The sequence below is a fragment of the Gossypium hirsutum genome, chromosome D08 (genome assembly GCF_007990345.1).
Source record: "Gossypium hirsutum isolate 1008001.06 chromosome D08, Gossypium_hirsutum_v2.1, whole genome shotgun sequence".
In the NCBI taxonomy this organism is placed as follows: domain Eukaryota; kingdom Viridiplantae; phylum Streptophyta; class Magnoliopsida; order Malvales; family Malvaceae; genus Gossypium; species Gossypium hirsutum.
Window position 1 is genome coordinate 54,501,391 of NC_053444.1, and position 14,727 is coordinate 54,516,117.

The 14,727-nt window shown below is 28.7% G+C and overlaps 2 long non-coding RNA genes across 2 annotated transcripts; one reads left to right on the plus strand and one right to left on the minus strand.

Annotated features, from left to right (window-relative positions):
* Nucleotides 1–10,095: 10,095 nt before the first annotated feature.
* On the plus strand, nt 10,096–12,450 carry LOC107900697 (uncharacterized). Its single transcript, XR_001685008.2, has 3 exons — nt 10,096–10,618; nt 12,081–12,163; nt 12,261–12,450. It is a non-coding gene; the product is annotated as an uncharacterized lncRNA (long non-coding RNA).
* A 793-nt stretch (nt 12,451–13,243) lies between these two features.
* LOC107900696 (uncharacterized) lies at nt 13,244–14,497 on the minus strand. The gene is made up of 2 exons (XR_001685007.2): nt 14,169–14,497; nt 13,244–13,641 (listed from the first exon to the last, which is right to left on the minus strand). It is a non-coding gene; the product is annotated as an uncharacterized lncRNA (long non-coding RNA).
* Between the last annotated feature and the right edge of the window lie 230 nt (nt 14,498–14,727).

A 14,727-nucleotide genomic window follows, 5' to 3' on the forward strand; every position in this document is an offset into this window, starting at 1 on the left:
ACATCGGTCAGATTTTTTTTCAGGTTTTTTTTTTGTTTTTGATATATTTTGATAAATAAATATATATATTTTGGTAAATAAAAAAAGTTATAACATTTTGGTAATTTTTTATTTTTGTTATAATATTTTAGTAAATATCCCCACTTTTATCTCTTATAAAGTCCAAAACATAAATAGCTGTAACTCCTCCACACAAACATGGGCTTGCCTTTATATGCATCTTGACGCAGTATTGCACAATCCACATCCATCCATTTATCTAGACCACAAAACTCTCTTGCTATACTCTAGATTGCATTTTAATCTCTTTACTGAAAAAATGGATAAATTAATTCTTATATATTAGATTAGTGGGAAAAATGGCCCCTTCGTTCAGATATATAAGGTATAATAATAAATTTAGCCCTCAACCTTTACATGTTTATTCAATTTAACCCCTACTCTTTTATTGGAAGTAAATTAAAACTTTTTAAAACTAATAAGGCTAAAAGGTCAAAAAGTATATATATTTTTCATATCAAGAACCAACCTAGACTCATTCAAGATGCAACTTTTTTTATTAATTTTATATATTTTTAGTTTTTTAATGTTATTATTTTGAAATTCAGAAAAATAAAAAATAAAAAATAACATGTAACTTAATAGGAAAGTATAAAATGCAGAATGAATTTAAATGTGGTTCTTTTAGCAATTTTATCTATTTATATATATATTATAAATTTCTAATTTTTATATTTTTATATTTTTATAAATTTATAATTTGTTTTAGATTTATATATTATTTTTTGAATAAAGGAAGTAGGCGTTCACCCAAAACCATGCAAACTTAAACAAATGCAACTTGCAAAACAGAGGGATCTAAAATGTCTCAAGCTTCGCAAGCGTAGCTTCCAAATCAGAGTGAGATACATAAAAATTTAGAAGAATACGTTCAAATTTTTTTTAAAATCTTATAAGGAACGGTATCGTTATCTTTTAATAAAATTTATATAATTTTTAATTTTTTTATAAATTTTTATAATTTTTTATGATTTTTAATAATTTTTAAATTTTAAAAAGACTTAATTGATTTTTTAAAAATTTCTTACTAAGACCTTTTTTTGATCTTTTAGTCTTATTAGTTTCAAAATTTTCTATGTTACTTTCAATAAAATAGTAGGGGTCAAATTGAATAAATGAGTAAAGGTTGGGAGCTAATTTGTTATTATACCTTATGTATAAACACCAAAATTTGACGGATGGATTATTTTGTCCTCTCATCTAACGTATAAGGGTTAGTTTGCCCATTTTTTAAGTAAAGTGACTAAAATGCAATCTAGAATATAATACAAAGAGTTACTTTCACAATAGAATATATATATACTATTTTTTTAATCTGAGTGTAAAAATTAATTATAATCCTAAAGGTTACGAAAATCTATCGAAATTTGAATTTAATAATAAATTATCTAATAGGTAAACTTGAATAATTTAATATGTATAAATAGTAATATTGATTATAATTATAAAACAATCCATGTGCTTTTAATTAATAATGTTGTTAATTAGAGATGTATGGGTTTATTGTATTTAAATTAAAAGATACATTTAATTAATTTATATTTTTTATAAGGTAATTATTTGATACACGAGTGGTTAAACAGGATTAAAATTTTACCACATGTCTTATTATTTTTTTTAATTTTTTAAATACAAAATAACCATTTGTAGACTTTAAGTGCACTCTATTAGAATCACCATAATTTATTTACAAAATCAAGTACTACTATAGAATCTTAGTATTAGTATTGTATTATAATCACCACCATTCATATTTATAAATAGCAAAGAAGTGAACTATGTGAGTAGTATTAGTATTATATTATAATCACCACTACTCTTAAGTGAGCTATCTAGTCAATGTGAGATTAAGATTAATTTTTTTAATGAAAATATTGAAGAAATTGTCACATGTTTATATTGTAGGTGTGAGCATGAAAGTGTTCTCTAGCCAATGGGATTATAATTAAATTTTTAAAGAATTAAAAGTAATTTTTTTGTTTAATTTGTTCGTTTGTAAAAAAAAAATACTTACTTGATAGTCATGTAACTAAAAAATATGACTTGTAATGAACTTAAATTTATCAAAATAATTTTAATCGTGTTAACAAAGATAAAAAAATTAAATTCCTGAGACTAAATTTTAAATTATATGAATTTATAAATTTAAAAATTAAAACAAAACAAAAAATATAATAAATCCAAAATTAGGATTCAATTTTTTTAGCTTGAAGATAGGGACCGGTTACAAAGTTAAAAAATTGGGCCTCAAAATTTGGGAAGCCCAAAGGTCACAAAACCCAAATAAAATCCAAAAGTATATTCGATTGGTTCCACCAGTTTTTGATTTTTTTTTTTTAACTTTAGTTAATTCTTTGGTTATATAGAACCACTGAAATATCAAATCTTCAATTCCATCTGGTTGGCTAAGGGAAATTTATTAACTTTTATAAAAATAATATTTAATTAAATGTGTTATGTTTTTCATATTCTTATAAACTAGTTGAACTAAGGATGGCACTAGTTAACTATAAATATATATATATATATTATTTTCAAAAGTAAATTATATGATTATATGAATGTTTTTGTCTTTTTATATTTTCATAAATTAATAAAAATTTATTCATAATGAGATTTGGACCCAATACATCATATATATATATAACATTTTCATTTATCATTTGCACTAAAACAATTTTCTATTCTATATGAAGCTTTAATAAATATAATTGTTCTATATTTGTGTATATTAATAATGTTGTTAATTGAGATGGTGTCATAAGTTAACTTGACACCGACTTAATATTGATGACAACACCATGATAAACAGTTGTATTCATTTAGTATTCTTAACTTGATGCATTTATATGTTTAAATTTTAATTTACTCGCAATTTAATATAGGGGTGAGCAAAATCCGATTCGATTCGAAAAGCTCAATAAAAAAAATTAAATTTTGAATTAAATAATTCAAGTTATTTGAGTTAATCGAGTTATTCGGATTAAATCAAATAAAAAATCAAATTTTTCGATTTAACTCGAATATGAATTACACAATTTGAGTTATTCGAAAATCCGAATAAGAAAAGGCAAAACTACGTCGTTTTGATAAATGTTTACCCATTAAGTTAAAAGGCAAAACAATTATATTGTTTATGTAGTTAAATAATCTTGTACTTCGTCTACTAGTTAAATAATCGGTCCATGTAAACGCAACATTGAGTATAAATAATAGGATTCGTCAACTCGACTAGCTCGATTCAACTTGACTCGATCGAATGCTCACCCTTAATTTAATCTATTTTTTGTCCATTTTAATGTCGCACATATTTTATGTTTTATTATTAATTAGTTAAGACCATATATTTCATTATTTATTGTATGTTATTTTTAAACATACATTTGTGTTTTAAATACATGATTTCCACGCACATACACATGTTATTATCAATTCAAGCCATTTCAACATTTTCATTTTCATTAAATTAAGGTTTTTTCCGAGAGAACCTTAGTAAATTAACTCAAATAAACGAGGCTATATTGCTCACACAAACTGACATTTATGAATTTGCTTAGACAACCTGACATCGTATCGAGGTTACCAATCCAAGCTAAACTAATGATAAATATAAATCGAAAATCCGTAACAAATGTTATATTTCATTTAACCATGTAAATCATTACTCGTTTCCATATTTAAAGCTAATGACATGCCATACGTATCCTAATCCTTTACTAAGTTCACACGGGTATTATTACTATAATCGTATCATTTCAATCCCCGTAACAACATATACATGTCATATCAAACTTATAAACATTCCATTTCCATTTTGGTATCTTATACCTATTCATAAATATCATATTTTTCATACTTTTCAATTTAATCCAATTGATGCCAAAATCACTAAATTCATATTTATATGAACTAATAATCAAAATAATTACAATTCAATTATAACATGAAATAAAACAGTAAGTTCCATATGAACTTGCATGGAAAAACAACAAACAAACAAGTCTTTAAGGACTAATCAACAATTTTGCATTTTTCCCGATTATCTTCAATTTGGTTCAATTCTCGATCTATACAATAATTAGGTTCAATTTATTAATTCCAAACATTTTATAACATCCTATCATATGCACGAATCTGTCCAATTTCATTTTTCAAATTCTCCTAAAGTTTTGCATTTTATTCAATTTAGTCCCCAAAACTAAAATTGCTATAACTTACAATTTTGAGATTCGGTTTCAAAAACGATTTCAACTAAATCCTTTTAGGAACCTCTACTATCTATAATTATAGAAATTTCACATCAAATATTCAAATTTTCACTTTGGTCCTTTTGGACAAAACTAACAATTTACAATTTACACTTTACACTTTAGTCCTTTTTCATATCTAAACTTAAAAGCCATCAATTTAACACCAATTTCTTTAAGATATCATCAATGGAACTTTTAGAAAATTTAAAATTTTTACAAATTGGTACATGGGCTAGCTAAATCAAGCTTTCATGACCTCAAAAACATAAAAATTACAAGAAAATGACTTGAAATCAACTTACAATTAAGGACCGAAAGCTTGAGCTCAAGAAAAGTGGCTTCTTAGGTTTTCTTTAGGTGGTTTCTATGGAAGAAGAAAGAAAGCTGACAACAATTTCCACTATTCAACTATTTATACTTAGGTTAACTTTAATAAATCAAAATTAATCTAATTAAACTTAATTAATCAAGCCATAATCACAATTAACTTAAGTTAATGGATTTTAACATTATCAAATTGTAAGGACTTCTGTACCTACTGTATGAGTAGTTTTGGTTTAGCGTTTTAAAAATGATAATGCCATTAAGATTTATGAGGACTATTTTTATTTAACACGCTAGATTCAAGCAGTTCATGTGATAGGCACACACTTGTATGCAATGTAAACTACGTGTTTTAAATTATGAGATTGACGATAGGACTTGATTGATTTGATATTAGTGCTTTAAGGTTTTGATTAGAATCCTCCAATCCTTAGACCTGATTCAAATAAAAACTCACATCTAAGCAAATATAAATCAAGAAAAAAAGAATAAAAATCTAAAGTAGAAACCTACAAATATCAAAACCAAACAAAAAGAAATCAAAATCAAGAAATTGAAAATCAAAAGAAAAAGAAAGAAGCCGCAATCTCAATGAATGGTCGAGGCTTGACTGTTAGAAGATCACTAGGTGTCTATTTGACAATCCAAATAGCGAGTTAATCGAGAGAAGTTCACCATTGTAAAACCAAATTGATATTTTTAATTCCGTGAGCAATATTAACATCAGCCGAATCACATCGAAATAAGACAACCTTCCGTTTGTCATAGTAATCCAACTTAATAATGTCAGTAAGAAGTTTGTAATACTCAATATTTTCCTCAATAGGATTACTGTCCCTAGCACTAGCATAACTTGTAATTGAAGAATTAACAACTATTCCATAATTTTGAGTCTTCCTCAATCTTTCGTGAGATTTTGTATGAAACTTGAATCCATTGATGATGAAGGCGCTATATCTTTTTACTAGTCTATTCGGACCTTGGGAAAGCCATTTAACTTCGTCATTTACATCCTTTCCACTCCAAACCTATTGCATCGAAAGTAAATTGATTAATTATAAATGTTATACGAAAACATTATTATTTGTCAATGAAAGCTTCAGTTGCATACCATTTGCCTTAACCATTCATGAAAAGATTCTATGAATAACTTATGAATCTCTCGAAGTTGTAATCTTCGAGAGAGTGAACGAGATCTTAAGACTTGTTTGTACTCATTATGTTAAAAAGTGGATTACTTGGTTAGAAGATAAACAAATTAAAAAGATCAAGATCAAATTCTAAAACTTAATGGCATAATGGTTTAATTGAATCGTGGTGAAAAAGAACATATCGATGTGCTTGTACCCAAGAACTATCATCTAAGTGTGCAATTTCAACTTTACCGATTGGTTCTCCATAACTTCGAAATAGATAAGTTTCAGCTAAGTTATGATTAGTGAGCCCAGCATTTCTACTTGGTCTATGCAGTCTTGTTTCAACATCTTCTAAATATCTACAGCAGAAAGTCATACACTCCTCTGCCAAGTAACCTTCAGCAATTGATCCTTCTGGATAGCGCTTATTACGACAATAAGACTTCAATTTGAATAGAAACCTAAACATGATATAAAACATTACCAAAAGTTGTAACTAAAGATATATTTATGAATGAATAAAAACTTTACAAATAAATTAACACCTCTCTATAGGATACATCCACTGATAGAAAATCGGTCTACCAATTTTTGCTTCATGAGGGAGATGGATTAGCGAATGCACCATAATAGTGAAGAAGAAAGGTGGATAGATCTTCTCCAATTTGCATAAAGTCAAGGCAGCTCGATCTTATACTTTCTCAATTTCTTCCACAATCAAAACTTTGCCACAAATAGCTTTCATTATATTGGATAGTTCAATTATACAAGACGTCACCTTTTTTGAAGTACAACACCGTAAAGCAACTGGCAGTAAATCTTGCATCAAGATCTGATAATCATGTGATTTTAAGAAATATAATATTCGATCTTTAAGACTCACACATCGAGATATATTTGACGCATACGTATCTGAGACCTTTATATCCTTCAACACCGTGCAGAACACTTCTTTTTCTTTCTTTGACATTACAAAAATAGAAGGCGACAACTGATATTTTTCATCCAGAAGTACTTGGGGATAAAGATCACGCTGAATTCCCATGTCAACTAGATCAAGTTAAATTTAAAGATTGTCTTTCGATTTTCTATCGACATTCAGAATTGTCCCAATGATGTTCTCGCAAACATTCTTTTCAATATGCATGACATCAAGATTGTGTCGCAAAATGTGATGCTCCCAATAAGGCAACTAAAAAAAATACTTTTTTCCACACGTCTGCGTCATTAGGATCATCCTCTTCATTAGATATATCATCAATCTGTCAGTCAACATCGCCAATATACGCCTCCCTCGATCTGCTCTTTGTTTGCGTGTTGGGTGATTGATTCATCTTCCCATAGCTGAAATTGATATCTTTTAACATGAACAAGATTTCAGATCTAGTGGTCTACTCAAGAGCTTCTCTGAACTCTTCAGTACCATCAAATAGAGTCCTCTGAAATCTAAATTTATGATTTTTATCTAACCACCAACGGTACCCCATATAAAAGAACTTCTTCTCATAATATAACCACTTCGAACATGTTTGCGCCGCACAACAAGGACAATCATAACTCCTTTGGTACTCCAACTAGATAAATTGGCATAAGCTGGAAAATCATTAATAGTTCACACAACAAAGCTGTACGTAAATAAAAGTTCTCTTTTCTCAAGACATCATAAGTTTCAGTACCCAACCATAACTGTTTCAACTCTTCAATAAGTGGCTGCATATAAATGTCAATATTATTTCTGGGACCTTTCTCTCTAGGGATAATCATAGATAAGATAAAAGAAGATTGCTTCATGCAAATCCACGAAGGAAAATTGTAAGGAACAAGCATTATAGGCCAAGTATTGTATGAAGTACTCATGATTTTAAAAGGATTAAATCTATTAGATGCTAGTCCAAGCCTCACATTCCGAGGATCGCTTGCAAAGCTTGGAAATTTACTATCAAATGATTTCCAAGCTAAAGAATCCGCATGATGCCTTAATAATCCATCATCAGTTCGTTGATTATGATGCCACCTCATAGACTCGGCTGTCTTTGACATGAAAAACTTTTGAAGCCTTGGTATTAGTGGAAAATATCGCAAAATCTTTATTGGCTTCTTTCTTTACTATGTCTCACCTTCATCCTCATTCACATCTTCTGTATTTCTATTCATCCAACGAGATTTACTGTAAAAATGACAAGACTGTTGGTTTTTTCGATCACCCCAATACAACATGCAATCATTTGGGCAACTATGAATTTTGTCATACCTAAGGCCTAAATCTTTTATCAGTTTCTTCATATCTTTGCATGAATGAGGGATTTTTGCAAACGGAAGCATATCTCTCAAAAACTCTAACAGCAGTGTCAAAGAGTTTTCGATCCACCCTCCCAAACATTTTAAGTGAAAAAGACGAATGCAGAAGGACATTTTTGAAAATTTTGATCCCTCATAAAGTTCTTCATTCATTTCATTAAGTAACTTGTAGAACTTCTCCGCTTCTCCATTTGGCTCTTCATTAGGTACACTTCTTCTCGTTTCAGTAAAAATATTTCCACCAATATCACAATCATCGGATGCAATAATTTCAGTGGAAACGATTGTAAACCATGACTGGACATATTAAATGCATCCCGCAACATACTTTCTATGTCATCTTCTCTAAAAGACTGATGGTAAACATTATAAGGATATGCCAGGTTAATCGTTGAAGAGGTTCTATGAGGTGTACACTCTCCATGGAAAATCCATTTTTTATACCCCTGAATAAAGCCATCAACAATTAGATGTTCGTAGGCAACTTCACGAATATGCCAATTGATGTTGCCACACTTTTTACATGGGCAGAGAATCATATTCTCTTGGCTTGCATTTTGAAATGCAAAATTTAGAAAATTTTGTACTCCATTTCAATAGTCGTTGCTTACCCTTGACAAATTCATCCAACTCTTATCCATTTCGTAGTTCTTGAAGCCTAAAGTTGACAATAAATTATAGTTACTTAAGTGTTTTAAATTGATTTAAATCATGTCATTGTACTAAAATAGATAATACATATCAAGTATCAAGTATCTAATGGGTGTAAACTAATTCAGGTAAGTTGTTTATTTATAAGTATAATTAAGAGTATGGAAAAACAACAGTGTTGCCCAAATTTCTATAATTTTTATATATTTTGATCCAAAGTTTTATGTAAGTTATGATATGATATATATTTATGTACTATGTAAGTTATGATATGATATGTATTTATTTTAATTATTTTCCTTTAAAAAATAATATGAATTTGGTAGTACTAGTATAATTATTTTCTTGTCATAATTTATTACATAGTAACATGAACTAATGATTTAGATTTAGTATTACTTTTTGCAATTGTCAGTTTTATTGCCATGGGATAAACTGAGTTTTCTAACCATTTTATGCTTTAATTTAATATAAGACTGTAATTAAGACTGGCATTCTATAACATGTCAGTTTAATATACACATAAAAAACATGAGAAAATTTTTAAAAGGTAAAATAAGTGCATCCTCACTTTTAATTATATATATATTTTTTACATAAGTATTTATAACCTCTTTCTAACTAATAAATAGGAGTTATAATATATATCATTATGATATGATATATGATATATATTATTTTCCTTTAAAAAATTTATTTTAATTAAATAATATTTATTTCTATGATAAATATTATATATTATGTTTTACTGTTGAAATTTGAACTTTAAACTATATACTTTTAAGGATAAATAAAAAAATATTATTTAAATTAAATTTTTTATGAAAATTTTAACTTTAAAACTAAATATAAAAATTAATGAATTTAAATTTAGTATTTAAAATAATAAATTAATAACACAATTAAAATCTAAAAGTTAGAACTCAAGTTATCATCTTCCTCTTTTAATTTGTAATTTTTTACTTAGCTATTATCATGAGATAATAATTAATATAAATTATTTTTAAGAAAACAATTACTTTCATTTTAGTAATTAATTTATCTCAAATGAGTAAACTTTTGTTCCTCAACGCGAAGAAATAATAATATATAATAGTAAATTTAGATCTTAATATTTATATTTTTTGTCAATTTATTCCTTATTATTTTAGCTAAATTTAAAATTATAAAAATTTAAATTTATAAAAATAAAATTTAACATAGTATTATATGTTTCATTAGCAAATAATATAAAAATATAAAAATATAAAAAATTCATAGAAATTCAAAATATTAAACTTAAAATGCATTCATATCACCAACCATTCATATCACCAATATTAAAATTAAATTACCCTTAAGCCGAGTCTTAGGCTTATTCATGCTAGGTACATACGCATCACCTCTTTTTCAAGCATTAACTAAGCTGAAATTTAAAAGCTCCTTATGTGATAGTGGTCGAAGATTAAAGAAAACAGTAATAAAAAATAAAACCATTAATTCTAGCTTGTACCAAGTATTAAAAAGGAGAACGCACCTTCGCAATTAACTGCAACCTGCACTGGGAAAATGTTATTTGCCAACTATTGTTGATAACTACATATCTCTAAACCCAAACTTAAGGATCTGTTTGATTGACGGAATTGATTTTTCGGAAAATCATTTCTAACTTTTCTAGCGTTTATTTGGCGGAAAATATTTTCCATTTGGAAAATGAATTCCAAAACACGGGTAAAATCAAAGCCAATTTTCGGAAAATGTCTTACCGATTTCTAAGCCGTAAGACATTTTCCCTTCTCTTCTAAGCAGTGGTTCTCCCTTCCTCAAAGCCTCCGCCTCTCCTCCTCATCTCTACCTCGCTATCTCTGTCTCTCAGCTTCGTCTTCCTTCTTCATCTTTCTGCTCCATAGATCAGTTCCGGTGAGTCACCCATATGCTTTAAGTTTTTTTTTTGGCTCAATTATTTTTAAATTTCGCTTTCTGTTCAGTCCGATATGATGATCAATTTTCTAAATTTCTAAATTGCTAATGGATCAATGAAATGGGGTTAGGGTCCGTTTGTTAAACCATGTATGGAGGAATTTTATGAGTTTACAGCTTAAAATGGGTTAATGAAATGGGGTTATTGATATTTTGGTATTTTCTAAAAATTGGAAAAAGGATGAAAACTCATCCTCTTCTTCCCAACACTACTCGACCCCCACTTCTTCACTAAGGGAAGCTTTCCCTTTTAATTTTCTTGAATTAAAATTGTTTTGATCTTTTATTTCTTGAATATTAAAAATTGTTAGCAGCTCATAAATAGACTTTTTGCTTGAGAAACAAACCAATCAAAAATTTTCTTGAATTAAAATTGTTTTGATCGACATTCATGTGGTTTGAGTTTTGTATTCGTTTATGAACAAAAGTAGTTATGTAATGTAAAATTTTCTCGATAATTTTTATTTGAGTTCTGAGCCCTAAGCTAAATTGCTGTAAATTTCATCCAATAACATATAATATGTATATAGATAGATAAGATTGCTTGATATTGCATTACTTTGTGATTTGCTTTTACTTTGGGGAAATTACTTAACAGTTAAGTGCATTGAGCTAGTGTTGCTAGTACCTCTTCTTCAGTAATGAATATTTTGAGTGTCTTTCAGAGAAATGCTATAATGAATTTGGCTTTGTCATACAGCAACTAGTTTTTGTAAGTAGTTTAAGTAGGGCACGTCCATTTCTTCAAACAGGTTGGTGCTTAAAGCTCTTTGCATGTTTCAAATTCATAGCACTTGTATTGGTTGTATTTACTATGATTATTTACCATGTCAAGCAGAACTAGTAATTCTGCAAGTTTGAAACTCATAGGATTTGCATTAATGCACTTCAGGCACTTTTAATGCTTTTGCTGCACTAGTTGAACTAAAAATGTATCCACCATTCTTGCTTTGACACCAATTTCAATTCAACCCGTTTAAATTCTCGACAACATATGATATCTATAATTTTTTGAACTCTATTAGAATCCAAATCATGACTTTACTTTTTTGTTCTACTTTTATTTCATGGGATATGTTGAGTGGTGCAAAATGATCAAAAGGGAGGCAACTATTAGACTATCAACTTGTGTCATAATCTGTATAGGAGCATTCAGTGTCATATATGGTTGATTGTGATCCATTATTATTGTTGCATCCATAAAATTAAATTCTTTTAGGCAGTTGACTTGTTATTGGCTGATTTTAATTCATAAGATCAGTGGTGGACTTCATTCAACTTCATTGTTTAGTTTCCAGCGTTGGTCTTAATACTCACTGCATTTGCTTACTTATGTCCTTGGTATTTGTTGTGCTTTTTACTTGCAAGTTTAATACAACGTAACATATGTTAACCAAAACAGAGTGTCAATGGAGAATTGATGGTAGATATTTGGAAATGCCATTATGTTTGGAGTTTTACCTATAATAGAAAAAGGCGGAGCAAGTAAGCTTTTCAAGTGCTTCAATTTCTTCCAATGAATGCTTGATTTATGTTTGTGCATGAACTGAGATATTGAGGCAGTATTGCAACTTGTCAACAGATTTGCCTTCTTGATCTTATTCAACATTGAGCCAATGCAACTTGTCAAGATTGAAGATATTGATACGTCTTTTAATGTGGTATAATATTAATTATGCACTTGGACAATGTTGTTATTATGTGTTGTATTACTAATTATGCATTTGGATAATATTATTAATTTCTAGTATTAATTGTGGTTTGGAAGCTAATTTATTCAATCCTTATTTTTTATTTTTTTATAACACAATTGTAAATAATTTATTTGACTTTGGTTGTTTTCAATTTATGACGGTTAATATTCTAGCTTAATAATTGAGTATTATTATATATTTAATTTGATTTATTTATAAATAAATAAATCATTGCAATATATGTAAAAATAATTTAAAATATAAATTTATTAATATATATTAATATATGTAAAAATAATTTTTTTGGAAAATATTTTCAGGAAATCTGCCAAACACCAGAAAATATTTTCCAGTAAATCATTTTACAGAAAAGTAAAACATTTTCCAAAAATCATTTTACGGAAAACATTTTATTGGCAAACAAACGGACCCTAAATATTTCTCTAAACCAAAATCCTGCAATAATACATCATGAGGTGTTAAAGACTCATTCTCTTCCAAAGCTGGTGGACACTGTGGAAATGGATTTTAAAATTCAAAGAATAATACATAAAAGATAGGGATTCTCAAGAACCCTTTCATCAAGGTAGCAGTTAAAGGGATATCTCCACCTAAAGAAATTAGAAATCACCAGGTAAGCTACTATATTAGCACAATGGCCAAAACAAACAACACAAGGGCGTCATCCTTCACACACATATAAACACTCAATCTCCCGCGAAGTTTTTTATGGTGTATTTGGAGGAGATTCTCATGTTAGGGGAATCGATGGATTCATATACCAAACCTCTAGTTTTGTTTTCCCTTTTGCTCTTCATCAATATTAAAAAGAAAGAAATAAATAGCAAAATACAATGAAGAATCAGACAAGTTGAAGCAGGAAATCACAATAAAAACAGTTTCCACAAATCTGAGCATGCATACAGACAGACATCTCTATTCAGATGATTAAAGTAGACCCTGGGGTCAGTAAAAAGTTCCAACATTAATCAGATAATAAAATCAGTTGCAGATCACAGGTTCTACAACTAGTTCAAATGAAAGAAGGAACAAAAGGGATTAAAAAGAATGTCAATTTCATGGAATAACTAATTACAAAAAGATGAACTAATGGTATTATAAATATTCTTCTTTTCATTCTCATTTGCTTCTTCCTTTTCCATTCGTTTTCCAACCTGTTATTTTGGATTATTGTGAGTGAATACTCCCAATTTTCCAAACAAACATGCTCCATTTCTTAATTTCTTAAGTATGAAATAAGAAAAAGTCCTATATGATAATAAAGGCATTAGACATATTCATAAGCTGAGCATATTACTAACATAATATATACAGCAGCCTCCCATATAATAACGGTAATTTGGTGCATTTTCCCCTATTATTCGACATCAAAAGACAAGTAGAATATAATAGTTTCAAACACAAGGAGAGGGAAAAAGCCAACTTACAAGCCGGGAAAAAACATGTAACATACTAGAAAATAGATTCAAGCTTTGAGAAGCATGAACAAACAAAGTAAATAAATCCTTACTAATCATGCTAAACATGAAACATCGCAATACAATTCATTTTAAAAAATCTGAGATTAATCACTAATTAACTGGAATACCAACAAACGACGAAACTATCCATATAATAATGAAAATAAATTGGAAGCCATACCAATTTCATAAACCCTAATTTCAAAAATATGGAAGAGACAAGGGGGAAAGTGACGTGTAACCGAAAGGAAAAAGTTTTAATCAACAAAAATAATGTTAAACGATTAAGGGAAAAAAAAGAATAGAATGTTTTACCTTTTGAAGCGGGGTGGAGAGAAACAGGCGAAGAATTTCCAGCCAAAAATTAGGCTCAAACTAAACGTTAACTGATTTTAATAATTTGGAGGGATTGGGGAAGAAATAAAGGGATGTGGGAAATTGGGGATTTCGATCAGAAAGGGATTTGGGAAGTTGGGAAATTGAGGAAAAGAAATTGGGGAAGAATAGTTTAGGGATTTTGATCAGAAGTTGGGAAATTGGGGAAAAGAAATTGGGGAAATCTAATTTGGGGGAAAACCTAAAGGAATTTCGGGTCTAATAAAATGACGCCGTTTAAGCCGATTTTAATTAAAATTTGTGGCATGAATAACCTTTGCGGCGTTTTAGCCCAAACACCACTAAAAAAATCGCTAATAACGATTTTGCAAAATTTTAATACATATTCGCGACGTTTTTGGTGCAAACGCTGCTATTGCTTCCTTTTTGCGGCGTTTATAATAAAAACGCCACTATAGCTCTAACCTTTTGCGACGTTTTCCGATTAACGCTGCTAAGCTTTAAATTTTTTTTAAAATTTTTTCCCTGATAATTTTAA